Below are 26,632 nucleotides of genomic sequence, written 5' to 3'. Positions count from 1 at the left end.
CAGGAGGCTGGGAAGTGTATTCTGGTGGCCATGTGTGCCCAACGATCTGATCTTATGTAACAAGATAAGAATGGGTTTGGGGAGACAAGTAGCAGACTCTGCCAGAATCTTTATCAATTTGCAACTGTGGGCCTCCCTGGACTTAACAGGATGCCAGGAGACCTGATAATCTTCTGCCTGTAGCCTCTCAGCCTCTCTTCCCCCTCCTCCCAGTTGTTCATTCATTCAAAATGTATTGAGCAGCTACTAAAGTGTAGGCCCTGGGGCTTGGTAAATGATTAACTTACTCATTGTTAAATGAGAGACAAATTATGGATAACTAACTGCAAGACGTGTTTGAAAATGAGAAGCTTCATTAAAAGGGTGAAGATAAAGAACTATGGAAGTTTAGAGCATGGAGAGTTCTTTCTGGAAGGATGAGAAAGACTACGTGGAGGAGGTTGCATGTGAGCTGGGCTTTGGAGGTCGAGTAGGATTTGCAGACTCATGCGCTGTGATGGGCGACCGTTCTCTTTTCTTCATAGAGTTTTTAGGAAGGCTGCAAGGAGCTCATGTCTTCCTGTAGTTGAGAAACCAGGCACAGCAGAGAGAGGAAAGAGGGGTCTCCCCAGCTGGCCGTGGTCCCCAGGAGAGAGCTGTCCCCTACTGAAGGAGTTTGGGAGACTCCCAGAATTCAGGCTACACCCTATGCCAGGCTCTATGGGGACTTAGACACAGGCCTGGCCTCAAGGTGTTTGTAACTCTCATTAGGGCTTAAAATGGCAGCCAGCAATTGTATACGTCAATAATTGTTAGCTATTATTATTATTAATTATTATTGTTAGCTAATTATTATTCATTTTTAATATTACATTATTAATGTTGAGACAAAAATAAGAATAGAGAACTGTTCTAGGTGCTTAGAAAGGGCTACAGCTACCCAGGAAGAGAAGAGATCCTTGTGGGTTGATGCAATCAGGGGACTGGAATTTCAGATGATCCTTGAAGGATGGGTGGGGCTTTGAAAGGTGGAAAGAAGCTCATGAGGAATTCCATGGAGAAGACTGGTAGGCAGGAAGAGATATTGTTGTTCCAGGAGACCATGGTGTGTTAGTTTGGGTTCCCCAAAAACAGACTGAAAAAGGACTTGTGTACAAGTAGTTTACATGGGAAGTGATCTCAGAGAGTGAGAGCAAAGGACCAGGGCAGTGAATCGGGGAAGGAGGGAGAACCAGCTAAGGATGTGCTGCAATGCAGGCTAAGGTGGGGTGGGAGCTGTCAGAGAACATGTCCAGGAAGCTGCTCTCAGTCTGTGCGGAACAGGGTACCACAGATGGTGCTGGAGGAGGGGGAGGCCAATAGGATGGGAAGTGGTACCCAAGAGACGTCTGATTCAAGAAGCTCGAGGGATTCTGCTGAAGTGAGGGCATCTCAGGTCTCCATAGACCCGGGAGGGTAACTCAGCTTGTGCAGAAAGTGGGAGCACGAAAAGAGGGGAGGGGATGAAAGGAGGGGAGACGGAGATGGGGAGAGAATTGGAGGGAGAGGAGGGGGAGGAGGGATGTACTCATGATGTGCTGTCTCCCCTCCATGATTTACAATAAAATATCTCCCGTGAGGAGGCTGCAGTGCATGACTGCAGGGATGGGAAGGGAGAAATGCTGGAGGTGGGGTGGGGTGACCCTTCTGAGCATGTGCCCAGAGAGCAGGGGAGCCCCCAGGGTGCAGAGGAGGCAGGGCTGGAGTTAAAAGCCAGCATGAGTACTGGGAAGTGGAAGAACGTGTAGGGTTTCCTGATGTGAGGACAGGTCAGGTCCCTTTCTGGGGCTCAGCTTCCTTATCTAAGGGGGTTGGACACGTGCTCTCATTCTTCCTTCAGAACTATTGACAGATTCTTTGGAGTTCCTGGAGCCAATACAAACAAGAGGTGCAAGCCTTGGACGGCGTCCAGGATGCCATCAGCCTTGAATAGGTTGTTATATGAAACTGCATCAATATGATGCACAAGATGGTGGTGGAGTGTCCACTTGGCAGGAATGATATTCCATACAGAAGCTTGGAAGGTGATGGAGAAAGAGGATGACACGTTAATCAGAGCTAACAGTGACTGCCCATTGACCGTGGTCCAGGCACTGTTCTAAGCCCTCTACATGAGTTAATTTACTCAATCCTTGCAATAATCCCATAAGGAAGATGCATCTGGGGGAAAGTGTGCCTGTGGGGAGGACAGCATGGAAACATGAAAGAAGTGAATTTTATTCTCTATTGGGACCCCAGATGGTCAATGGGCAACTTGTTTCTGACTGCTGGGTCCATCTCCTAATGTGCAAAACACGGATGGGGGCACTAGTTGTGCAGATTAGTCATCCTATTCAGAAAGACATTTCCCAGTGTGCCTGGCCCATGGTAGGTGCTGTTAGTGGTACCCGAGAGATAGAATTTGGATACACAAACATTGAAACTCCAGGACTTTTCAATGTTTGGGAAAAAGAGGAAGAAATGTTTGAAAAATCAGCACCATCCTGGACTCCAAAATACATGGTTTGCCCATAACATTTTATTTACTCATAAAACAAGTATCTGCGGGGGCCCACCCTGTTCTAGGCTCAGGGAATGCAACCTTGAGTCAGGTAGACATTCCTTGACCTTGTACAAGTCAGTCCTTGTGGGGAGCCACTGGATGGGGTTAAGTAGCTGGGAGGGTCACTCTTTTTAACATGTCACTCTGGTTTGAATGAGGAAAAAGATTAAAAGGGGGCAGCGGGGTAGGGCAAGATTTTGTAAAGCTTTGGGCAAGACACAGTTGTGCCAGACAGCTTCTTTTGCCTCTCCTGATTCACTCTTAGCCCTGCTCTGTGCCCCTGGGAAGCAGACCTGGGCTTCCATCAATGGGCTCCTGTCTCCTCTGGCTTCCATCTGGGTTTGGCCAAAAAGGAATACTGGCGGGAGATAGAGGGAGGAAGGATAGTGAGGTGGGGTTACTCAGCCCTCACCCCAGTTGGTGCAGGCAGACTGTGTCCCTCGTTCCTTTAACCTAAAGCCATATCTCAGGACCACAGTTTTGTAAATTGTCCTTTGTTAACCTCTCAACAAATTGCCCAGTTTGAGTGTGACATCTGTGTCCAATCAGGATCTGACAGTGACGGCGGCTTGAACTAAGGTGCCGACTGTGGACTTGGAGAGAAGTGGATGGATTCAAGAGCTACCTAAGAGGGGCTTTTGGCTTCTGCTCCTCAATTGGCTTATATTGTCATTTAATCTTCTTATAAACAATGGATCTTGGTTCTTTTGTCAGTTTGGTTCCTTTAGGAAACAGATGCCAAGATAGAAGTGCAAGAGATTTCTTGGAGAAACTCTTGTGAAAGATAAGGGGTATGGGGAGAGGGAGCAAGAGGAGGCAAGGAGAGCCTTCAGACTGTGATGCAGGTCTGACCATTGAGAAAGGAGAGAGGGAAGGAAGGGGGATGGGGCAGGAAGAGCCTAAGACTGAAGTGCAGCTCTGAGAAAGTCTGGCCAGGCTTTGGGAGCCCTAGACCACCCCCCCCCCCAATTAAAGAAGTTCCACGCTGGGCAGGAATGGCTCAGCTCTAGTACGTCTCCGCCCCACCCCACTACCCACCCTCCCTCCCGCCCCATGCTCTGTCTTTGCCGAAAGCAGCCTGCGGAAGACTGTGGCCTTGGCATGAACCTTCTCATAGATTCCAAAGGCAGATTCTTGCAGCAGGTTCTAGAACTTGAAGGAAATTTGAGCAGTGCACCACCAAGATTGCCACAGTTATCCAACCAGACATCTGCTCCTTGGGGGCCTGAAATAGTACCGGGCATATCATGGGAACTGAGTAAGCCCTGGAATGAACTAAAAAATGAATGCCCCCTAATATACCTATGGGGGGTGGGAGCATGTGAGCAAGGGCATGTTCTGTAAAAACCAGCTTGTGCGAGTGGGACCTTCAGACCTGTGTTTAAAGTCCTGCCATGACTGGATTGAAGCTGGTCAGAACTGGTTTGGTTCTCCCTTGAGCCCCCAGCACCAGCTTGTAAGGACTGTCTTCTTGGGCTGAGGCTGACCCTCTGGAGAACAGAACTTGTCTTTCCCAAAAAAGGACAGTCATGTACATTTTCCTTGGTGGCAGTGGAGATCAGACAAATCTGGGTTTAAATTTCAATTCTGCTACTGACTAGCTATGAGCCCTTAGACAAAACTAACCTCTCAGATTCCTCTTTCTAACAATAGTTTTTTGGGCACCTATTGTATATCAGACAGTAGTATTTCACGCTAGGAGTGTTATACACTGCTATGGACTGAATATTTGTGTCCCACCAAAATTCATCAGTTGAAGCCTAATCTCCAATGTGCTGGTGTTTGGAGGTGGGGCCTTTGGGACATGTTTAGGTCAGGAGAGTGGAGCCCTCTTGAGTGGGATGAGTGCCCTTTTCAAAACGGCCCCAGGTGGATCCTTCACTCCATCCACCATGTGAGGACATAGTGAAAAGACAGCTGCCTAGGAACCAAAAAAGTAGGCTCTCACCGGACACCAAGTCTTCCTTGATCTTGGATTTTCCAGCCTCTAGAACTGTGAGAAATAAATTTCTGTTATTTATAAGCTACCTAGTCTATGGTAATTTTTTATAGTAGCCTGAAAAGACAGAGACATGCACCTTATGTAGTTAACCCTCATTTTACAGATGAGGAAATAGGCTCCAAGAGGTTTAGTGACTTGTCAAAAGTCACACAGGTCAAAAAGGGAAGGATCATGAATTAGGCCCAAGTCTATCTGATGACAAAGCCCATTGTCAATACCTCTGCACTGTCTCCAGATAAATTCAAGAGAGTAATATCAGAATCTAAGACTGCGAACCTCTCCGTGGATACCCAATATCATTCTCTTGTTTACTGAATGTTTTCCCTCGTCATCTTTAAAAATGTTCCGGGCACGTGGTGGGACACAGTGAACGCTGCTCCCCTGTCCTTTGTTTGCTTCTCTGGCTCCCTTGCTCTGCATTCCTCCTCTCCCTCTTCCACTCACCTCCTTGCAGAATTCTTCATGCCTTTGCCCCCTCATCCAGTTTCCCTACCTCCCTCACCTCCTCCAGTTTCTCTTGTCTCCTGCCCCCCACACCTTCTCCCAGCTCCTCCTCTGCCTTCCGCCTTGCTGGGCCATGCTCTTCAGACATCTCATTAAAGTAATTGTTGACCTGAATTCTTATTCCAGTGCATCTATAATTATGCGCCACAGGAAACCCTGAGGGATTCAAAAACAGACTCTTAATCTATTTCACATAATTCAAAAACAGCTCCCAGGAAAGCAGTTTAATAGCCACAATTAACAGAATGCTGCTCGGCCATCCATGGGAGAGGTTCCCGGCCCAGCACTACCCACCTCCCTGGGCTCGGTGCTCAGAGACATCAAAGGTCCCCTCCAAAATGAGTAAGGCTTTAGGGTTTAATTTAGTTAATTAACTGGATGTGAAGGTAGCTGGGGAATTCTGTGAAAAGTGTTCCCCTGTCCTTTCCATCTCTCCTCTGAGCTCAAGGACCCCACTCAGGCCCTGAAAACTCGGTTTGTATCCACCCCAATGTAGAGTTCTGTTCACCAGCCTGGGGCAGTGTGTGTGTGTGAACGTTGTACTGAGTTAGCAGCAAGGCCAGAGACGCCACCCACCCCGCCTTTCTCTGCATCCTCTTTCTTCCTACCAACCACAAATCCTTCTCTCCTCTCCCCCTTCCGTGAAATGCCCACCACAAGGCTTCCCTTCGTGGATGCTGGGAGCTAGTACTGCAGGAAAGCACCCTCAGCAGAATGAGTTCCTACGGAAGGTTCCATGAAGGGTGTGGTCCACCCCCTGGTTCAAAGGACTTGTTCCAGGGCCCACGTGGAAGAGGGCTTAACTGGGTAACCTCTTGGGCAAGTCTTCCCACCCTGGGGTTTTATGCTAGTTGAATATCGCTTTTCTAAAACCTCATCTGTCCTTCCAATGAGACTGGTTCATGTATCATCCATAACAGTGGTTCTAGAATTCCAGCATGAACCAAGATCTCCTGGATGGCTTGTTAAAACAAGTTTCTGATTCTGAAGAAGGGCCCAAGAATTTGCGTTTCTAAAGAGCTCCCTGGTGGTGATGATGCTGTTGAATACAAAGTCTTTGACCTTGTCAAAGTCTGTTCCCAGTACCAGCAGCATGAGCATCACCTGGAAACATTTGAAAATGCAGAATCTCTGACCCCAACCCATACCTACTGAATCAGAGTCTACATTTTAACAAGGTCCCCGGGGGACTTGTGCGCACAGTGACGTGTGAGAAGACCTGGTTTAGAGGAAAGCCCTCAGGGTTCCAGGGGAGCATGGAGTTGGGAGCAGGTAGACAGGAATGACTGTCCCCATCCTGCCAGGGACATGACAAGAGACCACCCTCTTCAGAACAGCCTCCACCTCTCCCTCTCACACTCACACCCCCTTCAGCCACCACCAACGAAAGTGATCTAATTGCCCATCTCTGCCAAGGCCCCAGCTCAGGGATGGGTATTTTCACAGGGAATTTCACGAGGGGAGGAGACTCTGCCCCACAGGTTGTAGGCTTGCCGTTCACACTTCCGTTCCTCCTCAAATACTCACCTGCCACGGCTGCCCCAGCCCCATAGTTGCTTATCAGTTCCTCCTTGGGGAGGGAAACAGGCAGCCATTATGCCCCTTTTGCTTCCAGAATCTTCTTCCAGAAACTAATTAGAAACCCATAAGGTTGTTTTGTCTTATTATTATGATACAGTGACAGCCCTCATGATGTAAAGTCATTATACATCACAGACAAAATTAATCATTTATAGTTTATTTCTCTGAAAATGGATACGTCATCTTCTCCAGTAACAAGAGTATGAACACATCAGTCACCCTCTCTATCCTGAGCCACACAAGACCCTCTTGTGCTCAGAGATCTGACTCTACCAGGAGCATGTGGACTGAGTGGGGGAAGGCATGGGTGCCCACGCAATGGGTTAGGAGCCTTTACAAACACCCCTTTAACCTCCCAGCAATTCTCAATAGGCCTCTGTTGCCTAGGCTTTGGTCTACATCTGTGTTGAATTTACATTTCTTCTGTTAGAACAAGTGAATTATATCTAGCCCAATAAGGTTTAGCTGTTATGATTTACCCAAGAATATTACATGGCAGATGATGATGATAGTAATAATTTAGTACTTACTGTGTGCCAGTCACTATTCTGTTTTCTATGTATGAGCTGATTTAAACCTCACAATAATCCTGGGAGATGAGTACTATTATAATCATCCCCATTTTACCTACAAAGAAACTGAAGCTTAAAAGAGATTACGTAACTTGTACAAAGTCACATAAGGTTACAGGCTAGTAAGCCATAGAGCCAGGATGTGAACCCAGAGTCTGCATGTTTAAAGACCACACTATACCCCCTCCCAAGTTCTCAAAGTTTATTCATAGTTGTGTCAAGTAGAACTTGAACTCATGAACTATGGATAAAGGAGAGGAAACCTAGTTCTTGCCCTGAAGTCTCCTCCTTCTCTCATTCTGGTAATATTTGCTCTTCCTGATCTTACAGGCCAGCTTTATGGAGTTGGAACTGTTTCTAGAGCCCAAGGAAGTCTAGAACTTTCTCTCATGTCCCCCCAGACCCAACTCTGAGGCTACAGAGAAAACACTGAAGGAGGCAGAATTTACTTGATTTCTCTGAGGCCATCTCCTCCTCCTTTTCCTTTTTTTCAATCATTCATTCAAGAAACACATTACATTTGTACCACATTCTTGGCACAGATTTGAAGAAGTCATCCTTCCAGGTGCTCACAATGCAGTGATGTAGACAACTGTGACAGCAACCGAACACAAAGCAAATAGAGTGTGTGTTACATGGAGGTGCAAGTGATGCTATGACAGAGCAAAGCAAGAGCAAGTTATTAATCAGGGTGTGAGGTCCTTTAGGGAGAAGACCAGATGTTGGTCATCTCAATTCCCTAACCATCTCAGAAAATGCTTGACAAACACTTGGTGAGCAGGTGGAATCAACCTGGGAGATCAGAGAAGACACCACAAAGATTTAGCATCTCAGCTGGTTCTCAAATAATGGATAGAATTTTGTGGCAGACAATGAGGAAAAGGACTGACTGAGGAACCGCAGGAGTAAAGACAGAAAGTCAGAACAATGAAGGACCCGTTGAAAGAAGGAGGGAATTGACAGTGATTTTGACTAGGAAACAAGTTGATGTTTACAGAACCAGCTTTCAAATATGCAACAAGAAAGAGAATTAACCACTGAGATTAATGTTTTTCTCTTCTTGAAGTTATTCTGATCCCAGGGTGGGTATCTTAAGTTCCCTTGCCACAGGCATGGTGCACAGAAAGCCATCTTCTGGCCAAAAGTCCTGTGTGTTCCTACCATCTTCTGGCTGCCCTCAAACTTTCTCATTCCACCCCCAAGTTCCTCTCATCGAAAGGCTCCTGCCTGACCCTATCGCCTCACTCAGATCCATAAGGCGAACAGCAGCTAAACTCATAAACTGATTCCGGTGAATTGACTTATATAGGATGCTTCCCACCTGTGGCTCATTCCTTGAAGGGCAGCGAGGTTGTGAAAATCAGGACTAGGCCTGCCCTCTCTAAAACTCTGCGTTTTTCTTTCTTTTCCAGAAACAATGCTTGTTCGGGGCAGCTGCTGGAGAAACTCAAATCCAAAGGAGGAATAGGGAATACTGGGATACCCATAACAGGTAAACAGAAGCCATTTCTTAGAAGGGAATTTTTGAATACCATCTTTTAGCAGTTTGCCAATGTCCTTAAAGACACAAATCCTCGGGATGCTCCTGGAAAACCACAGACTCCCAAGACCTCATGAATCATAATTTCCAGGAAAGAGCCCTGATTTATAAGCACTTCGGGTGATTCTTAACAACAGGGAATTTGGGTGAACATAGAAAAGAATTATATATTCTGCCTTTGAAGAGACTCTCTCGTTTTCCAATCACAATCGCTGCTGGGATTGTTTTTAAGCAAGGGTTGGATGCTGACTACAATTAAAGCGTCCCCTTACTTTCACTGCCGTTGGTGACTTACAAACAGGAAATGAGCGGCGGGGGGCGGGGGGGGGCGGGAGCTAGCTGCTGATTGAGAGAGAGGGAGCCAATGAGAAACAGAGGAGCTACTGTCCACCCAGAATGCGTTGGGGCAGGGGTGGGACTAGGCTCCGTGGCCTATAAAACTTGCACTCAGGGCAGGTGTGTGGCTTGGTTGGGACAGTTGTGGCTGTAGGAGGTTGTGGGGGAGTGGTGGTACCTGTGAAGGCACCTCGGAGCTGGAGTGGGGAAAGCAGAAAAAGCCTGGAGGGGGGAATATAAAGCTGCTGCTTTTTTTTTTCCAAAAGAGAAAACTTTGGGGAGGAGGTGCAGCGGCTGGGGGCTGTCTCCAAACGCCAGTCTCTGTTGGCGCTCTCCTGTGTGGTTTTCTTCTTTTCTTCACAGATAGTCCTGGGGTCATAAGACTAAGGCTCCTGCTTCTTTCTCCAGGGGACTTTTTCTGCCTGCTTTCTTACAGCTGGAAGACTTTATCCATAGGTTTTCTTTTCTCAACTGGTAGAAGCTTTAAAAACCTCTCTTGGTAGCTAAAATAAAGCTAGGGTTTCTTCCTTGTTTGGGAAAGCTGTCTTTTCTCTGGGAACGATCTCTTTCTGGGCGTGGGTTGTTCCAGGGACTAATGGCCTATTGGTGGGCATGGGGTGGAGGAAGGCGAGCTCTGCCAAACTCCACAGCTGTAAGCTTTGAGCTAACACGGAGAGCATAGGGCCCTGAGTTGGAGTATGTGCACCGGAGGGGATGACTTTGCTGTCTCTCACTTGCAAAAGCCAAAAACTCTAGCTGCTGGTAGGCAGTGACTTAGCTCTAGCCCTTCCTTTGATGGGGTGAGAAACTCGGCTTTCCTGCTCAAGTCCGTTCCAAACAAACTGTGGCCTGGCTTCTGTGGCCAGGTCTCAGAGATGGCAGTCCCGCTTGCTTGCTTTCCTTTTGCTCCTTTTAAGCGTCCTAAAGGTCTCTTCTGGGAATAAGCTACTGCAGAGTAGGGTTTGCTATTGGCAAAGCCAGGATAGATATCTCAAATCTGGCAAAAACTAAAATGAGTTTGGAGACCCACATGTTTCTCTCCAGCTGAAAAGAGTATCAATGTGAGTTGAACTAGGACAGCAGAGAGTAGTTAAGGCATCAGCCCTTGAAGATGAGGGTTTCTTCCTGTGGTTTGTGTTGTTCAAATCCTCTTTAGGGGAGGTTCCATTCCAGGCGAGTGCCCAAGTAGGAACTGGACTGACTGGAGCTTCTCTAATAGAATCATAGCTAAACACCTCCTGGGGGCTCCCTGCTGGCATAGGTCTAGATTGAGGTCCTCTCTCACCTGGAAGCGTAGCTCGTAGAGCCCCATAGCTGTGATGACTGCAGTGCCTACAGCATCAGGGAGATGATCCTGGCCTGTCTGGAAGGGCCCAGTATTAAAACAAACTCCAACAGGCTGAAGAAGGTTTTAAAGAAGCAAATAAAGTCTTAAGTGCTCAGAAGAGGAACTCCAGGGAGTCAGCAGGCAACTGACCACATGTGCTGGCCTGAGAAGTGAGAGAAGCCAGGGCCTGGATGCAGCTCAACCTGCTGAACTGGGAAACTGAGTGGGCAGTGCCGACCTCACCTGAAAATTGGGCGAGGCCTGTTGGTGTGGAGTTTGCCCAGCAGAACCAGTTCTGGGCCAAACCTGATGAGGGCTTAAATATCAGTTTCTAAGGCAGCTCCTCTGAAAACGACTTAGTTTCAGGAGCTGTCGCTTTTGTTGAAATTGGAGGTGGGAGTGCTGAGGTCTGGGATCTGTCTGCTTTCGGGACTTGCAGTGGAGCCACTGTTGACCAGCGCCTCAGTCTCATGGAAGTGCCCTCATAGCCACGTGGTGTGTGACAGGATATGGGCTGGAGCTCACCTGGGTTATGTCCCTGGCTCTGTCGCTTACTAGCTCTGAGAACCTGGGCAAGTGACTGATCTCTGGGGAACTGGCTTTAAACAGATCTTGTGATGTGATGAGACTTAGAGCAGTGCCCATCGTAGTATGTGCTCAGTACACATTAGCTTCTGCCCGGTAGAGTGCCCCACCTGGTGCAGAGCTCCTGGCATTCTGTGTCACAGGCGTCTTACTTGGCACCTTCCTTCCTGCAGCATGGAAGCTCCTGTTAATCTGTTATAATTATCTTATAACCTCCCTGTAGCCTGGCAGGCTCTCTGAACCCAGCTTGGTACCTCACGCTTGCATAGCTCCCTCACCTACCCAGGCAGACTCTGTCCCTGGATTGTATGAGCCTGTTCTTATCCTGAACAACTGCTTCAAATGCCGCATGTTAAGACCTGGATGAAAGTTGCTTGTTAATTGCTCAGGGTTCAAAGTACGGCTGACTTTTTTAACACGGTCAGAGCCAGGCCAGCTCACCTGGAAGAGTTCACTTAAAACCACATTTTCTGCCCTAATGAAAGACTAAAAGTAGGGGGACAGATAGAATCTTGATCTTTTAGGTTGAAGCCTCTCTTTGCCAGTTTGTCTACAAGCGCCACTGGCTGCAACCTGAGTTCTTGGCCTCAGGGTCATGTAGCCACAGCTGTAACTTATTCCGTAAAGATTAGCCAGGAACTCATATTCAGCCCAGCGCTCCGCTTAGCGTCAAGTCCCTGGGGGCAGGCAGTGACTGAAACCCAGGGCCAGTATGTGCCTGAGCCTGAAAGGGCCTGGGTGCTGTGCAGTCTGGGCTGCCCCTCGGATCCAACCTCACCCGGGTGACACTGGGCTGTGTGCCAAGCCGCGAGTCTGAAGTGCACACACTTGCACATTATAGTCCTGGAGGGGTCCTGGCCTTACTCAGCTGGCAGCCAGGTAGGAACATGCTAAGCGACGGCTAACGTGGGGCTGCCAGCTGCTGCTGATAATGGGCTGATAAATCCAGTTGCTTATTTGGACTTAACTTCCGTATCCTGCTTTCTTTACAGCAGGAGAACTCGTCCCATCTGAGTGGAGAGGAGGATGGGTCCAGAACTAGGCAGAATCTAGACTGTAGGTTCGCTACAGGGAAGCTGCTTCTGACAAAGCTCTAAATTGCCCCCCCACATTCTCTGCCATGGAGGGTCTTAAAGCCAAAGGGTTGAGGTCACAGGCCTCAGGGCCACATACAGCTTCAGCCTGGGTTCTGCTGCTTATTTCTCATGTCTTGAATGAGTTGCTTAAGTTCTCTGAGCGTCTGACCTGTGCAAATGGGTAAACTGAAAGCTAACTCTGAGCCATGAGGCTTTGACGGTGATCATAGGAATCTTGACTTATTTCCAGTCCTATGACTAACTATTGACAGGCCTGTCCTCACCTACCTGCCCAAGTCACCTGGTATCAGTTCCATCCAGGTGTGTTTGAGAGGCTTCTATCTTCTCTGTAGCTCCCTCCCCTTAGTGTAAGCTACACTCAAGCCTTACCTGGGCCTCATCTCCCTCTTCCAGGTTGGTTCCTGGGGGTTCCCTTTTCATCACTAAACTGCATAGCCTTTGGGTAACTTGGACTTATCCTGGGACGAGTGGTAGGTGAGATGTAGTGGCAGGGTTCGTATAGCTGCGTCCTCAAGCACAGGCCTCCTCACAGGAAGGACAGAAGCCACTCCTTGAGGAATAAAGGAGCCTCCCTGCTTGCGCCCTTGAGGAGGAGGCCCTCTTGAGGGGAGCTCTGGTTTACAGGGGCTCCTAACCCTCTGCCAGACCCCACTTGTCACAAGCCATGGGCCTCTACAGAGATGGTTTAGTCTCTGAACACTTGACTCCTGTTCTCCAGCCCATCAGGCTCCCTTCGTGGGTCTGGGTAGATTTTGGACCAGCTCATAGCATGTCTGGTCTGATCGTAAGTGGTGGCACTATGGCAGCCCAAACTCTTAGGGTGATTTGAGGTAATGTAGGAACTTGCATGACAGACTCAGGCTAAGAGGTAGCCCTGGGTGGGGAGATGGGAAGAAATGGCCTCTTTTGCCATCCTTTTTCTTTGAAAAATTCTTTAGGATACTTGAGGTGAAGGCAGACTGACACCTTGCTCTTGTTTCAGTATCAGTCCCTGATTTCATCTTTCCTCTCCAGAATGCCCCAGAATGATCTTCCTTGGTGACAGCACTGCAGGGCCAGGAAGGACAGGAATGATATTTCAGCCACTTCCTAGAGGCCCAAGGTCTTACCACTAGATAGACTCTTCCGGAACTGGCTTTTTCTAAGTCTCCACAATCCCATGTACAATTTCACTTGACAGTCTTAATTCTGTTCTCTTTAAGGAAAACCTAATTGGCAGAAGAAAAATCTTAGAGTAAATGATTCCTGCTCTTACCTTATCAAGATGAGAGTCACGGAGAAGCTCGAGATCCTGCAGATCTAGCTGTCCATACTCATAATTTCAGAACTAGTTGGTTTTCCTATAATGTCTTCTAAATTGTCAACAATCTCTCCCAGTTCCTTTGTTTCAGAAAGGCGCACTTTATCTCAAGGATGTTGCAGATTTTCTGCCCATCTTGAAGGCTACCTTGTAAATTAATTTAATTTTATTTTTTTTAATTTATTTATGGCTGTGTTGGGTCTTCGTTTCTGTGTGAGGGCTTTCTCTAGTTGTGGCAAGCGGGGGCCACTCTTCATCGCGGTGCACGGGCCTCTCACCATCGCGGCCTCTCTTGTTGCGGAGCACAGGCTCCAGACGCGCAGGCTCAGTAATTGTGGCTCACGGGCCCAGTTGCTCAGCGGCTTGTGGGTTCTTTCCAGACCAGGGCTCGAACCCGTGTCCCCTGCATTGACAGGCAGACTCTCAACCACTGCGCCACCAGGGAAGCCCAACCTTGTAAATTAAATGCTTCTTTCATACCTAGTTGGCCAGTGGCTTTCTTCAGAGCAGCTGGAATTTCTTAGAAAGGCCTTCCTTGCTTCAATAGTAGAATGAAACAGGACAACTTTAGGCTTCCATCCCTTTAAATACAAAGGGAATATTGTTCTAAATTACTACAAAACGTTTCAATGAAAGGTACTGGATTGTCAGCCTCTTTGACTTGAGATGCTTTTATTCTAAGTTAACCTAACTAGACTTTGACCTTCTGCCTCAAGATGAAAAGAGCTTGGAAGTTGGCTTTCTTGCTGTAAGGACAGGAGAGAGGAATTCACTGAAGCAACAACTCTTATCTCAGAGGCTTGAGGCCACAGGACAAAATTCTGCCCTGAAAACTGGAGAGAGAGAAAAAACCAGTTTGCCAGGAATGAAAGCTGTGGCTGGAGTGAGTAACCAGCAGGAACACTTAAAGGATGATCAACAAATCGATGGAGGCTCAGTGTACGCTTACCTGAGGATAAGCTTTAGGGGGCCCAGGTTTAGGGGGCTCTGCACTTTCACGAGTTCTACCTCCTGGGCGTGGTGTTGGGCATGGAGAAAGGGTCCAGGGTCTTCAAGAGAAGCATCCCCCCAACAGAACAACCTCCTGGAGATGTACCTTGCCTAGCTAGGAAGATGAGAAACACGAGCACTGCCCCCAAGCAGGAAAGGATAGAAAAGTAACGGCGGCTTGAGAGTCCATGGGTCCCTCTAGGCCAGCACTGCATATGGCTGGAGGTGGGTGGGGAATAGGATCTGTGAGGGGCAGTACAGAAACCGGTTCTCAAGGCTCTTTCAGGTCTGAGCGCACGTATGGCTGGGGGGCTCTTCCTTCTGGTGCTTTGTTGGGAAGTCAGTCCTGTTTCTCGCCTCCAGCCGGCGAGTTTCCACGCTCTGTCCTGCCTTGCTTCGTGTGGAAAGCAGCGGTGAAGCTTCAGATCTTCCAGTACGGCTGTCTCATGTCGCTGGAGTAATCTCTCAGATGCCGGCTCCTCACTTGCTAGCGTTTGGACAGGTGGTAATAGGCGTAAGGCTTCAGAATGACTAGAAAAGAAAGCCCTTCAAAGCTCTTCAGGACCAAATTCCCCCTCCTGAATCACAATTCACAAGTGCTGTAAGCCCACCAAGTTGTGCATTGCCTGATCTGGTCATTTACAGGGACTCGAGTTCTCCAGAGAGGGGACATGGTCTCCTTAAATCCATCCCGTTGGTGCTCTGCCATAGGTGAACTCTTGTTCTGCTTCATGCGTTTTTCTCTCTTAATTCTATTTGAGCTGCTTGTTCAGATGGTTCACTGCAGAGACTTAACTGGGAAGGATTCCAGCTAAGGACAAGACTCCCCACCTGCCCAGTTCACCCAAGTCAAACTCCTTTGGGTGCCGTTTGGTTAGTAGTGGGCAGGATTGGGTGTGGGCGTTGACAAGCTCACTATATAATAACTTCGGAATATCCTCATCGCCTGTTCCTAAGCTGTGGCCTCAAGCCTTCCCCCTTTGACAGGATCTGTAGGCCTCCATTCTGATACCTGATGGCCCCTTTTCTTCCCTCTCCTGGCCAGTTCCAACCCTCAGTCTCTTGAGCACACACTCAGAAGGAGAAGATCTACTTTCCCTTGTCCATCAGGCATTAGACATGGGATTGGACGTGAGAACTTCGTGACAACTTCTGAGAACTACCTTGGGAAGTTCCACAAACCAGAGATGGGAATGTCTGCTGTGTTTTGTACTCAGCTGGAAAAACTTGTTCTAGCGATCTCTCCTTCTGGCTTAATTAGCTACCCGCACCTTTGACATAAGCACTTAGAAATGAAGAAACAGATGATCTAATTAACAAGAGGCAAACATTCATGTTGACTGGCAGGAGTATGTCAATCTCACCTCCTGGGCTAACTGCTTAAGCGGGCAGATTGTCAGCATTCCATGTGACAGGACCCCCTCCTGGCATGCTTGGAGCAATGCCAGTGTCCCTCTTTGAGGGGCAACGTGTGGGTGGAACCTGCTGACTTACCTAAGGAGTGGGAGACGTGAGTTTCTGGAGACTCCCTTTGCTTTAAGAAGGGTTGTTGGTAGAGCTGGCAGCACGGTGGGGAGACGGAACCAAAGGGTCTTTCATCTTGGTTACTAAATTGAACAGAATGAAAGTCATGCTTGGAATTGGTTAGTGTTGGAGTTACCCAGCTCCAGCTGCAAGTAACGAGGTACCACCTACAGGGTTGGACAAGCAGCAGAGAAGATAACCATGTGGGAGCATGTGGGGTTAAAGGAACAACGTGAATTGTCCTAGGCGAAGGAACGCCCTCTCCAAAGGAATAGTATCAGGCACTGGTGGCGGAGATAAAAACAAAGTGGGAGAGAGAATCAGATCAGAAGCCAGGAGCAGAATGTGGTTGAGAGGAAGGCTCTAGGATAAAGGCTTCAGCAGAGGCTGTAACAACCCACGGGCTTCAGGTACCCCCCACCGTGGCAGAGGCTGGGTAGGGGGGTGGTGATGGGCTAAGATTCTACTACACAAAATAGGACATGCACTAGTGGGAAAACTTTAGATCATCGCATATCTTGTTAGAGATGCTTTCAGGTGAGACCCATACCTATCTCTTCAACAGGAGGGCTTTCTCTGTACCTATTCTGCCAGCCTGGGGACACTGGGAAGTTGGGTTTGGGGAGAGAATGACCAAGGCTCCTATCACCCCCTCCAGCTGTGTTTGCATACTGTCCCTGCTAACTTGAGCATTTACTTACATTTTAGCCTCAACCCAGCACTTCTGGTCTTCTGGACTATTGGTTAGTTTTCACTTTGTTCATATCCACTATTTCAAATGGTAAAATTCCAGGACTGGAAAGGTGACTGTTGGAACTAGAAAGTAACACTAATAGTAACATTATTTGAAGCTGGTTTATGAGCTTTCTGAGATTCTTGGAAACTAGCTCTATCTGGATACAGTTTTTTAGGATGGCCACCTTTCCTATGAGCTCCATCAAACTGGATATACCATGGACTTAGCCGTTAGCATGCTTCCTTAAAGTGGGTGAAGCCCCAAGAAACTCAACCTTCTGAGAACCCTTCCAGAAACTTTATTCTGACCTCACCCTGAGGGTACTCAGCGCCCTGCTAAAAGCGGCATATGTGCATGCCTAACGGATGCTCACCAGCCTCCAGCTTCAAGACAATTAAGTAGCAATTTAACAAATCTAGATTAAGATGCTTTAAGTCTTATGACTGAAGCTTTAACTTTCATATGACATTAACTTCAAGAGGAAAGATTTAGTATTGCCACTGTCAATTCAGACTTGAATTGCATAGGAGTTGGGTAACTATGGGCTATTAATGCCTACTCAGGCTTACAAGCAACTCCGCACAGACTTATGTAAAGGGACAGTTCTTATGTGATTAAATAGAATATTCATCAGCTGCTTAGTCATGTAAGACTCCCGAATGCTTATGGATGGAAGTGAAATTCTGAAGTGTAGGGTTCTAACGGGATGCCAGTGTGTGAGCTGGAGTTTGGAGGACTGAGAAAGCATTCCATATTGAAGTGAACACCACTAACTGACGGCACTTGGGAGTTAGCAGCTCCATAAGGCAATGTCAAGGTGGACCTGCATGGAGAATCCCTTAATGTGTACACGTGTATATGATGCCTTTCTCCAGGGCCTGCGTCCTTGAAGTGCCTGAGCAGGTTTAATCATCTCTTCTACTGGTCCACCACCAACAATCTCACTTGCTTCAAGACATACCTCTGAAGTTTCTGAGGGGCATGCATTTGTCAAATGTCTATTTCCAACTCCTGTTAAGATTCCAGAAGGCTTCTTAAATGTCTCTTGAAAAGAGGGTCTCAGGTCTAAGATGGGGGGAAAGCTATTCAGTGGTCAGAACTGAGTAACAAAGAACATGGGAGAAGGAAGAGGCATGCGCAAACTCAGTTCTCCTTGAGTTGATTGGAAAAGTGCTGGAATTAACTAACTTGTCTCTGTTCTGATCCTTGAGAAGCTTCAAACTTAGTCCTGTCTTTCTAAAACTTTCCCGTTATAAACTTGAATGATCTCTGTGACAGGTCCCTGAGCAGTGGTAGGCAACCATTAGTTGATGGAAATGAACTTGGGTAGATGTCAAGTGACTTTCTTGCCTGAGCCAAAAACTTAAGAATAGAAGTTTCTCAACAAATCCAACTTGGTTATAAAACATACTCAACTTGACCCATGCTGAGGCTGGGTTCCTCATCTGGCTGGGTGTGAAGGGATCCTGTCTTAGCCTGGATTCTCTTAAAAACATGAGGGAGGACTTGTGTAAGGGTATCTTATTTGGGGTGTGGTCAAAGTAGGAGGAGATGGAAGAAAGGGCATTGGTATCCCTGCTGTTAATATCAGGGGCTTAATTCTGCTGAGACCTCTCAGATCCATCAAAACACCTCCAGGAATTATTTGCTTGAAGGATGAAGAGCCAGGAGTGTTTAACCATCAGTTTATGTGCTGTGAACTTCTTTAAAGCTTAGCAAGCTCCTGCCTGCATCCACGGAATTGGGGGAGCCCTGGATCGGAAAGTGAATGCAGAGGGGCTCACTCTGGGCAAAGGGTTATAAGCTTGAAGTGAGTTGCTGGTATGGTGCTGTCTGAAATCTTGAAGTAAGGCTTCAAATTCAGGCCATGGCTGAAATAGGAAGTCAGGTTGAGTTTGAGTTGGGGCTCCACGTATGTCATCTCCATCTTCAAAGCCTTGTTCGTTTAGACGTGAGATATTGAGGGACATGAGCTCATGTTGAGGGCAACCCAGGGAATCTTTGTTACTGTGCGGAATGTTTTATTTCTGAGATGAGTTAATCTGTATGTAAAGTTTTAAAAACTTTTGTAGTACAAATACATTACACAGTGTCCTCTTCAGCTATGTCCTAACTGCCAGACATCCTTCTGACATGGACTGAAATTACACTTGTGTAGCATTGACAAAGTTCTCAAATAGCAAAGAGTGCTATGCTAAACCAAAAACAAGTTGAAGAAAGATATATTAACTTTTTTGCTTTACACTTGTTAGGAGGAGAACAGTCCCTAGAATAGTGATTTTCTTTTTTTCCTTCAAACAGTCCCCAACACAGCAGCTTTCCCAAGCTGAGACTCTGGCACCTCTTCTAACAGGAGGATAATGCCTCCTTAATCAGAATTGATTTATTATCTAATTGAACTCCATGAGAAAATGGAGGTAGCTGACCTCCCTGGTAACAGGACTAAGAAAACGAGATGAATCTTGTTTAGGGAGCAAGGGTGTATGGGAGCTACGCGGAGCCTGGAAGCCACATGCAGGGAACATGTAGGGTTTTCACTTCTACTTAGCTCTGTAACCAGCAGGGATTTAACTCCATATTTTTGGATGAATAAGATGCTGCAATTCTCCTGTCTCCGAATCAAAATGACTCTGCTCTGAATTCCCCAGCTAGCTATTGGGAAACCCACTTTGCTCCTTTTAGGAGGGCCCACTGGGCTGCGGTCCAGGCTCACTCCAGCATGTGTGGACTATGGAAAGACTGGGTGTAGAGGCCTGTACTTCGTCCTCTCGCTAAGTGTTATATGGCTGTTCCATTCTTTTTTTTCATCTTTATTGGAGTACAATTGTGTTACAATGTTGTGTTAGTCTCTGCTGTACAACAAAGTGAATCAGCTACATGTATACATATATCCCCATATCCTCTCCGTCTTGCATCTCCCTCCCACCCTCCCTATCCCACCCCTCTAGGTGGTCACAAAGCACCGAGCTGATCTCCCTGTGCTTTGCAGCAGCTTCCCCGTAGCCATCCATTTTACATTTGGTAGTGTATATGTGTCAATGCTACTCTCTCACTTCATCCCAGCTTCCCCTTCCCCCGCTGTGTCCTCAAGTCCGTTCTCTACATCTGTATCTTTATTCCTGCCCTGCCACTAGGTTCATCAGTACCATTTTTTTAGATTCCAAATATACGTGTTAGCATACGGTGTTTTTCTTTTTCTGACTTACTTCACTCTGTATGGCAGACTCTAGGTCCATCCACGTCACTACAAATAACTCAGTTTTGTTCCTTTTTATGGATGAGTAATATTCCATTGTATATATGTGCCACGTCTTTATCCATTCATCTGTTGATGGACATTTAGGTTGTTTCCATGTCCTGGCTATTGTAAATAGTGCTGCAATGAACATTGGGGTACCTGTGTCTTTCTGAGTTGTGGTTTTCTCTGGGTATATGCCCACTAGTGGGATTGCTGGGTCATATGGTAGTTCTATTTTTAGTTTTTTAAGGAAATTCCATACTGTTCTCCATAGTGGCTGTATCAATTTACATTCCCACCAGCAGTGCAAGAAGGTTCCATGTTCTCCACACCCTGTCCAGCATTTATTGTTTCTAGATTTTTTGATGACGGCCATTCTAACCGGTGTGAGGCGATACCTCATTGTGGTTTTGATTTGCATTTCTCTAATTAGTGATGTTGAGCATCTTTCCATGTGAGTGTTGGCCATCTGTATGTCATCTTTGGAGAAATGTCTGTGTAGGTCTTCTGCCCATTTTTGGATTGGGTTGTTTGTCTTTTTGATATTGAGCTGCATAAACTGCTTATATATTTTGGAGATTAATCCTTTGTCAGTTGCTTCGTTTGCAAATATTTTCTCCCATTCTGAGGGTTGTCTTTTCGTCTTGTTTATGGTTTCCTTTGCTTTGCAAAAGCTTGTAAGTTTCATTAGGTCCCATTTGTTTGTTTTTATTCCCATTTCTCTAGGAGGTGGGTCAAAAAGGATCTTGCTGTGATTTATGTCATAGGAAGAACACTCTATGTTTTCCTCTAAGAGTCTTATAGTGTCTGGCCTTACATTTAGGTCTTCAATCCATTTTGAGCTTATTTTTGTGTATGGTGTTAGGAATTGTTCTAATTTCATTCTTTTACATGTAGCTGTCCAGTTTTCCCAGCACCACTTATTGAAGAGGCAGTCATTTCTCTGTTGTATATTCTTGCCTCCTTTGTCAAAGATAAACCCACGTACCTGTGGTCATCTTATCTCTGGGTTTTCTATCCAGTTCCATTGATCTATATTTCTGTTTTTGTGCCAGTACCATACTGTCTTGATTACTGTAGCTTTGTAGTATAGTCTGAAGTCAGGGAGCCAGATTCCTCCAGCTCCATTTTTCTTTCTCAAGATTGCTTTGGCTATTCAGAGTCTTTTGTGTTTCCATACAAATTGTAAAAATTCTTGTTCTAGTTCTGTGAAAAATGGCATTGGTAGTTTGATAGGGATTGCATTGAATCTGTAGATTGCTTTGGGTAGTATAGTTATTTTCACAATGTTGATTCTTCCAATCCAAGAAATGGTATATCTTTCCATCTGTTTGTATCATCTTTGATTTCTTTCATCCGTGTCTTGTAGTTTTCTGCATACAGGTCTTTTGTATCCTTAGGTAGTTTTATTCCTGGGTATTTCATTCTCTTTGTTGCAATGGTAAATGGGAGTGTTTCCAACTACTTTCTGATTTTTTGTTGTTTGTGTATAGGAATGCTAGAGATTTATGTGCATTACTTTTGTACCCTGTTACTTTACCAAATTCATTGATTAGCTCTTGCAGTTTTCTGGTGGCATCTTTAGGATTTTCTGTGTATAGTGTCATGTCATCTGCAAACAGTGACAGTTTTACTTTTCCAATTTGGATTATTTTATTTCTTTTTCTTCTGACTGCCTTGGCTAAAACTTCCAAAATTATGTTGAATAATAGTGGTGAGAGTGCTCACCCTTGTCTTGTTCCTGATCTTAGAGGAAATGGTTTCAGTTTTTCACCATTGAGCATGATATTGGCTATGGGTTTGTCATATATGGCTTTTAATATGTTGAGGTAGGTTCCCTCTATGCCCACTTTCTGGAGACTTTTTTTCCTCTTTTCCTGTATTTGCTTATCCATTTTATTCATTCATTCACCTATGTATTTATATGCATATGGACTCACAGATATTTTATTTGGTGGGGTTATAATTGAATACTAACATTTTCTTTTTATCATAAATGGGTGTTGAATTTTGTTGAGCTTTTTCTGCATCTATTGAGATGATCATATGGTTTTTATCCATCAGTTTGTTAAGTTGTATCACATTGAGTTGTGTATATTGAAGAATCCTTGCATTCCTGGGATAAACCCCACTTGATCATGGTGTATGATCCTTTTAATGTGCTGTTGGATTCTGTTTGCTAGTATTTTGTTGGGGATTTTTGCATCTATGTTCATCAGTGATATTGGTCTGTAATTTTCTTTTTTGTGACATCTTTGTCTGGTTTTGGTATCAGGGTGATGATGGCTTCATAGAATGAGTTTGGGAGTGTTCCTCCCTCTGCTAAACTTTGAAAGAGTTTGAGAAGGATAGGTGTTCTCTTTAAATGTTTGATAGAATTCACCTGTGAAGCCATCTGGCCCTGGGCTTTTGTTTGTTAGAAGGTTTGTAATAAGCTTCAATTTCAGTGCTTGTGATTAATCTGTTTATATTTTCTATTTCTTCCTGGTTCAGTCTTGGAAGGTTGTACTTTTCTAAATTTGTCCATTTCTTCCAGGTTCTCCCTTTTATTGGCATATAGTTGCTTGTAGTCTCTCATGATCCTTTGTGTTTCTGTGGTGTCAGTTGTTACTTCTTTTTCATTTCTAATTCTGTTGATTTGAGTCTTCTCCCTTTTTTTCCTGATGAGTCTGGCGAATGGTTTATCAATTTTGTTTATCTTCTCAAAGAACCAGCTTTTAGTTTTATTGATCTTTGCTATTGTTTCCTTCATTTACTTTTCATTTCTGATCCGATCTTTAATTTCTTTCCTTCTTGGGATTTTTGTTCTTCCTTCTCTAATTGCTTTAGGTGTAAGGTTAGGTGGTTTATTTGAGTTTTTTTTTGTTTCTTGAGGTAGGATTGTATTGCTATAAACTTCCCTCTTAGAACTGCTTTTGCTGCATCCCATTGGGTTTGGGTTGTCGTATTTTGAGTGTCATTTGTTTCTAGGTATTTTTTTGATTTCCGCTTTGATTTCTTCAGTGACCTCTTTGTTTAGTAGAATATTATTTGGTCTCCATATGTTTGTATTTTTTAGTTCTTTTCCTTTAATTGATATCAAGTCTCAGTGTTGTGGTCAGAAAATATGCTTGATATGATTTCAATTTTCTTAAATTTACTGAGGCTTGATTTGTGACCCAAGATGTGATCTATCCTGGAGAATGTTCGATGTGCACTTGAGAAGAAAGTGTATCCTGTTGTTTTTGGATGGAATGTCCTATAAATATCAATTAAGTCCATCTGGTCTAATGTGTCTTTTAAAGCTTGTGTTTCCTTATTTTCATTTTGGATGATCCGTCCATTGGTGGAAGTGGGGTGTTAAACTCCCCTGCTATTATTGTGTTACTGTTGATTTCCCCTTTTATGGCTGTTAGCACTTGCCTTATGTATTGAGGTGCTCCTATGTTGGATGTGTAGATATTTACAATTGTTATGTCTTGTTCTTGGATTGATCCCTTGATCATTATGTAGTGCCTTTCCTTGTCTCTTGTAATAGTCTTTATTTTAAAGTCTATTTTGTCTGATATGAGTATTGCTACTCCAGCTTTCATTTGATTTCTCTTTACATGGAATATCTTTTTCCATCCCTTCACTTTCAGTCTGTGTGTGTCCCTTGGTCTGCAGTGGGTCTGTTGTAGACAGCATATATATAGGTCTTGTTTTTGTATCCATTCAGTCAGTCTATGTCTATTTTGGAGCATTTATCCATCTACATTTAAGGTAATTATCGATATGTATTTTCCTATTACAATTTTCTTAATTGTTTTGGGTTTGCTTTTGTAGGTCTTTTCTTTCTCTTGTGTTTCCTGCCTAGAGAAGTTCCTTTAGCATTTGTTGTAAAGCTGGTTTGGTGGTGCTGAATTCTCTTAAATTTTGCTTGTCTGTAAAGCTTTTGATTTCTCCATCAAATCTGAATGAGATCCTTGCTGGGTAGAGTAATCTTCATTGTAGGTTTTTCCCTTTCATCATTTTAAATATATCCTGCCACTCCCTTCTGTCCTGCAGAGTTTCTGCTGAAAGAGCAGCTGTTAACCTTATGGGGATTCCCTTGTATGTTATTTGTTGCTTTTCCCTTGCTGCTTTTAATGTTTTTTCTTTGTGTTTAATTTTTGTTAGTTTGATTAATATGTGTCTTGGCGTGTTTCTCCTTGGGTTTATCCTGTATGGGACTCTCTGCACTTCCTGGACTTGGCTGACTATTTCCTTTCCCATGTTGGAAGTTTTCGACTATAATCACCAAATATTTTATCATATCCTTTTTTTTCTTCTGGGACGCCTATAATGTTCAAATGTTGGTGTGCTTAATATTGTCCCAGAGGTCTGAGACTGTCCTCCATACTTTTGATTCTTTTTATTCTGCTCTGTGGCAGTTATTTCTACCATCTGTCTTCCAGCTCACTTGTCTGTTCTTCTGCCTCAGTTATTCTGCTATTGATTCCTTCTAGAGTATCTTTAATTTCAGTTACTGTGTTGTTCATTACTGTTTGCTCTTTAGTTCTTCTAGGTCCTTGTTAAACGTTTCTTGTACTTTCTCTATTCTATTTCTGAGATTTTGGATCATCTTTACTGTCATTACTCTGAATTCTTTTTCAGGTAGTTTGCCTATTTCCTCTTCATTTATTTGGTCTTGTGGGTTTTTATCTTGGTCTTTTGTCTGCAAGATATTTGTCTTCTCATTTTGCTCTAACTTACACTATTTGAGGTCTCCTTTCCCTAGGCTTCTGGCTCATAATTCCTCTTGCTTCTCTGTTCTTTGTCCCTGGTGGTGGGCTTGGTCCAGGTTCTTGCGTAGGTTTCCTGATGGGAGGGACTGGTGCCTGCATTCTGGTGGGTGGAGCTGAGTCTTTTCCCTCTGATGAGCAGGGCCATGTCAGGTGGTGTGTTTTGGGGTGTCTGTTAGCTTAGTATGACTTTAGGTAGTCTGTGTGCTGATATATGGCTTTGTGTTCCTTTCTTGTTTGTTGTTTGGTGTGAGGCATCCAGTGCTGGGAGCTGCAGGCAGTTGGGTGGAGCTGGGTCTTGGATTCAGATAGAGGCCTCGGTGAGAGCTCTCAGCAATTAATCTTCCCTGGGGCAAGGAATTCTCTAGTGGTCCAGCATCCTGGACTTGGTGCTCCCATCCCAGAGCCTCAGGCCCGACTTCCAGTCAAGGAACCAAGACCCCACAAGTTGCTCATCCTGGCAATAAAGGGGATTAAAAAAAAAAGACTAACAAAACCCCAGACAAATGGTAAAAAGTAAAATCAAACAAAAACAGAAACAAGGAAACATGCACACACACACACAAAACAAACAGAACCAAATAAAACAAAAAGCAAGAGAACAACCAGACATACAAAAGAACCCAAGAACCGAAATCAAACAATTAAAAAAAAAAACTAACAAAAACACAAAACCAAAATACAAAACCGATGCAGAGTGCCCACTGAAGAATGAAGCAAAGAAACAAACTGACAAAAATGATTAAAAAAAGAAAGAGGGGGAAGAAGACAGAACAACAGAAAAGCAACGTAGAAATAGAAATATAAAATAAAACAAAATATATTAAAGAAAGAAAAACTAACAAAACCCCAGAGAAATGATAAAAACAAAACCAAACAAACAAGGAAACATGCACACATGCAAAAGAAACAAGAACAGAACCAAACAAAACCAAAAGCAAGAGAACAACCAGAGAAACAGAAGAACCCAAAAACGAAATCAAACAATTAGGTTTTGTTTCTTAGTTTTGATTCTAAAAACAAAACCAAAGCAGTGTGCCAACTGAAGAATAAAGCAAGGAAACAGTACAAACTGATAAAAATGATTTAAAATATAAAATAAAAGGGAAAAAGCACAGAACAACAGAAAAGCAAATTAGAAATGGAAATATAAAAAAAAATAAAAATATTAAAGAAAAAAGGAAAAAATGGAAAAGAACACAGAACAACAGAAAAGCAAAGTAAAAATAGAAATATTTTAAAAAATAAAAACAAAAAATATGTTATAAAACATGAAGATCCCAAAAGACTAAATTCAGAAAAAATACTGAAACAACAACAAAAAGCCAGAAACAACAGCAGAATGAATCAGAACATAATGACATTAATAGTAATAATTATGCTCCCCTGGAGTCTCCTCTGTAAGTGTCCTTGCACACGCCATGAGCCACAGCCCACCTCCACCTCCCCAAGAGACCCTCCTCTGCCTCTGGGCTGCTCTCTGGACCTGCTGTGGGCCCTGTGGGGACCACTCAGACTCTGATCTGCCCCAGTTCCTACATGTGCTGCTCCCAAAGTCCACAGCTGCCAGAGCTAGACCATTTTCATTTGTGGGAACACTCATTGTCTACTCAGATATTCCATAGACGCTACTAGGGTCTACCTAGCTTATCGTGGGGATTTAATCTGCAGCTTGTACAGCTGATGGAAAGATTTTCAATCTTCCTCCTTAGTCGCCCCATCCCTGGGGTTCAGCTTTGGTTTTATCCCCACTTCTGTGTGTGGTCCACCCACAGGAGTCCGGTCCTCAGGCTGCCTTGGAGCTCTTGGGTCTGCTCCAGTGAGGACAGGGTGCAGAGGTGGTATGACTGCTTGGGTCTTGGGAGCCCCAGCAGTGCCAAATGTGTAGGGAAGCTGGAAGCCATGGGTGCAAGAGATATGGCCCTAGTGAGGGCCTTTTCTGGTGCCTGGCATAAGGCACGTGGGGGCCAGCCCTGGCTGGGCTTTCTCTGGCTCCCA

Source organism: Eschrichtius robustus, chromosome 12, assembly GCF_028021215.1.
Source record: "Eschrichtius robustus isolate mEscRob2 chromosome 12, mEscRob2.pri, whole genome shotgun sequence".
In the NCBI taxonomy this organism is placed as follows: Eukaryota; Metazoa; Chordata; class Mammalia; order Artiodactyla; family Eschrichtiidae; genus Eschrichtius; species Eschrichtius robustus.
The sequence above is the reverse complement of the archived record's forward strand: the minus strand, read 5'-3'. Positions refer to the sequence as shown.